The following is a 4,163-nucleotide window of genomic DNA, read 5'->3' on the forward strand; positions in this document are numbered from 1 at the left end:
TGGACAAGAACGCAAAGCATCCAGAGCGTTAGGTGATACAAAAAAGGGATAACAAAACATCCAAACAGACGATACAAAGAAAACAAGGACGGGTCATTCGGAGTTTTCTTTCCTCGGTCGAGTTCCAGATTATCCTTGCAATTTCGGCTGGTTATACTCGATATATATATATATATCAGAATAGAGGGGCATTGTCAAACCAGGCAGAATATTTATTAATGTGTCTCTTAATACATATACGGAAGTCTAGCAAAAGAATTTGGGGGGTTGATATGTCTCCAGGTAATACTAATGTGAGATCCGAAGCAGAAGTTCATCATCGGTGACTTATGATATTTTATTTGTTTATTGCCCACAGGGGGCTAGACATAGAGGGGACAAACAAGGACAAACAAAGGACTAAGTCGGTTACATCGATCCCAGTGTGTAACTGGTACTTATGTAATCGACCCCGAAAGGATGAAACGCAGAGTCGACCTCTGCGGAATTTGAACTCAGAACGTAACGGCAGACGAAATACCGCCAAGCATTTCGCCCGGCATCCTAACGACTCTGCCAGCTTGCGGCGACTTATAATATTATTGTTAGATAGGTGCCATTCATCAATTAGCAGGCACGAGTCTGCTAATTAATGAATGGTACATACATACATTCATTTACTATTTTCAGCCATACAGCTACAGTCAATGTGAAGCACGGAAACCGTTAGACTCTGGAGCTATGTGTATATATATATATATATATATGACTACTTTAAGTTTCTGTTAACTTTTAACAAGGCATTGGTCGGTCCGAGATTACAATAGGGGGCAATTGCTCAATAAGAATGATTAAAATGGTGTTCGTTTTTCTCTAATTTTTTCATATATATTTCTATGGTTACAGGTATATTCGTTGTTTAGTGACAATGGATGTGGGCAAGATTCATCCAATCGGAAAAGAAAGGTCCCAGAAAATATTTAGGAAAGTAAGTAAATGATAATAATAGAAATGGAAAACTCAATTTATTACAAAATTTGAAATAAAAATTAAAAAACTGGAACGTTGTGTCCTTAATTAAAATGTATTGTTGTATTAAAATTTACCCCGTTTCTCACGTACGTAAATATATGCATGTATATATGTATATATGTGGTCCTATAAATGTAAGTATATGTGTGTGTTTATGTATATATATATGTGTGTGTGTGTGTGTGTGTGTGTGTGTATGTGTGTGTATTTATGTGCGGGTATGTAAGTATACATGTGTGTGTCTATATATGTGTGTCTGTGAGTCTATGTCTATATATGTTTGTCTGTGCGTATATATACACGTGTATATTTCTGTGTGTATGTGGGTGGGGTGAGTTTGGTCAGGTAAAGCTCCTGGATTGGATGGTATTCCAGTTGAAATTCTGAAGGCATGTGGGGATCATATTTCATCTGAAATTCATAACCTGGTAACTCGAGTTTGGAATGAATCTTCTGTGCCACAAGAATGGATAAATGGCATTCGAATCTCTGTATACAAGTGTAAGGGCCCGAAAGCAGTCTGTGGTAGTTCTAGAGGGATAACTCTTCTGTCACATACCACGAAGATACTTTCAAGGATCATGTTAGATCGTCTTGTTGAGAATGTGTCCACATGTGATTCCTGAAGAACAGTGGGTTTTCAGACCTGACCGAGGAACAAAGAACATGATATTTTCTGTGAGGCATGTTCAAGACAAATGCTTAGAGGAACAATTGCCACTATACCAGGTCGTCATAGATTTAACTAAGGCATTTGACACGGTAAAAAGGGAGGCACTATGGATTGTTTTGTGTAAATGTGGTTGTAAAACACATTTTGTGAGCATCGTTAAGGAACTACTCAGAAACATGAAATCTCAGGTAGTCTTTAATGGTGAGGTATCTCATGAATTTTCGGTGGACAATGGTGTCAAACAGGGAGATATTCCTGGCCCTACACTTTTTCTATTTATTTTGCTGCATTACTTTGGTATGCTTTCAAGGATTGCAACAGGGGAATCGGAATCAGATTTCGGACATCTGGTCAGTCGTATTTTTTATTTGACCCAGTTTAACTGCAAAGCAAAGACTTTCAAAATGTTTGTTAGAGATGATAATGATTTGATGGCACACCCAGAGGAGGATATGCAACATTTAATGGACAGATTTTCCACTGCATGTGTACATTTTGGACTCACAATTAGTTTGGGGAAAACCAAAGTTATGTTTACTCACGTGCCAAGACAAACATATTCTGAACCGAACATTTTTGTGAATGGAACAACGTTAGAAGTCGTTGACACCTTTGTTTACCTAGGAAGCACACTATCAAGAGCTGGTTGTCTTGATGCAGAAATACACTATCGAATAGGGAAAGCTCGAAAAGCGAGTATGGGTGGACAGGGGTATTTCCCTCCAGACAAAAATCAGTGTCTAAAAAGCATGTGTGTTGTCTGCACTTCTTTATTCAAGTGAGACATGGATCACTTACAAGCGTCATATAAAAATGCTGGAGAGCTTTCATCAAAAGTGCTTCAGGACTCAAGTGGGAATGTTTCATACCAGATACGAGGTTTTGCGCATGGCACTTTGCAGCTCAATTGAACAACTTGTTATCTTGGCTCAAATGAAATAGACTGGACATGTTATTAGAATGAAAGACGAGTGTTTGCCAAAGCATCTTTTTCATGGTGAGCTCAATTCTGGTAAGCGACCGCAACATAAACCGAAGGAAAGGGATAAAAAGTGCGTGAAGGAAAACCTGAAGAAGCTAGATAGGAGGAAAAGTGATTGAGAAAATGATGCTCTAGATCGGAATATATACTAGTCAGTGTAGTGGGGGGAGGGTGCTTATCGAAAGATTTTAAGGGGTGCATGTATTAATTTTTATATAGACAGATAGATAAAGCGGTGAAGAATAGCAGATAGCATGTGCTGTCGTTCTTTCAGTGACCACCAACGATGGCCAGAGTTGGCAAAAGTGAAGGGGCAGAACATCCTCTATAATTCTATAATTTATTCGGTCATGAAACTACGTAACGCGTACATACATATATATATGACGGATTTTCACTCAGCTTCCGTCGAGAAGGATTTAGTAGGGCGCAGGTCTATAATGGAAGACACTTGCCCAAAGTGCTGCACGATTGCAAATTGATCCTCTTATGATCACATCCATACCTACGCGTTACATAAGCATGTGTGTTTTGTGTGTGCGTGTGTGTGTGTGTGTGTGTGTGTGTGTGTGTGTGTGTGTGTGTGTGTGTGTGTGTGTGTGTGTGAATATTATAGACTGATAGATCTGAGCGACCACAAATCGAAATAGGACACGATATGATCTATAAAAGTTGAAGAAAAATGTAGAACAAATCCACACCTAACACATACCACCACGCACATACACATAAACAAACACACACACATACACACACGCACACTCACATTCGCACACATACAGATACGCACTTTTATTTACAGATTTAATGATATTTTGGCAAAGATCCTCCGTTGACACGATCTCACTGCTTAACTTTCCCGAAGCTAAATGTTTCGAATGCAGACACGCGGTGAATTTACTTTGGAATAATTTTGAGAATAGTTCTTTCCAATCATGTAAATTCCAAAGGAGATATTCTTGAAGAATTTAGCAGCGTTTTCTAAATTCAAAATACTCAGTTTTCGTAAATTGTTGAATTAACAAAAGCAGAGATTCTTTGCTGACAAATAATATATGAGTGTATGCATATATACGTACATGTATGTACATATCTTCATCTACATGTATATATAGATGCATATCTGGGTACAAGACGTTGCAAACAAAACGTTGACAAAATGATAAACAGAGTACAGAAAACACACAGGCCACATAGAGAACATTTCCTTCATCAGCTGCCACCATTCTAAAACTAAGCGTAAGTGTCTTCTTTGTTGCCTTAACATCAGAATAGTGAAAGTAAAGGTAAATATATAAACTGTGTTGTTTTTTTCTCTTTCTTACGCCTTCAAAACCTTTATTACCTCCACCTTCGCTAAAGCGGAGGTACTGTTTAGAGACGTGTTTGTTTGTTTGTCTGTGGACGAGATATCTCAAGAACCGATGGATGGATTTGGATGAAAATTCCAGGAATGTTTAGCCTCGCGACTGGCACGAACTGACTAGATTTTGAGAT

At 38.4% G+C, this 4,163-nt stretch overlaps 1 protein-coding gene across 5 annotated transcripts in view; it reads left to right on the top strand.

Moving 5' to 3' along the window:
- The window catches only part of LOC106878953 (uncharacterized), a 20,284-nt gene that overhangs the window by 6,983 nt on the left and 9,138 nt on the right, over positions 1-4,163 (top strand). For 2 of the 5 annotated variants that reach the window (XR_008266407.1, XM_052975279.1), the window contains exon 1: positions 3,636-3,905. The exons of 2 other annotated variants lie outside the window; for them this stretch is intronic. The gene's annotated coding sequence lies outside the window, so the exon portion shown is untranslated. Of the gene's footprint in view, positions 1-3,635; positions 3,953-4,163 lie in introns of those variants that run through there. One more of the 5 variants, XM_014928330.2, reaches the window with a different exon arrangement.

The sequence above is a fragment of the Octopus bimaculoides genome, chromosome 20 (assembly GCF_001194135.2).
Source record: "Octopus bimaculoides isolate UCB-OBI-ISO-001 chromosome 20, ASM119413v2, whole genome shotgun sequence".
Taxonomy (NCBI): Eukaryota; Metazoa; Mollusca; class Cephalopoda; order Octopoda; family Octopodidae; genus Octopus; species Octopus bimaculoides.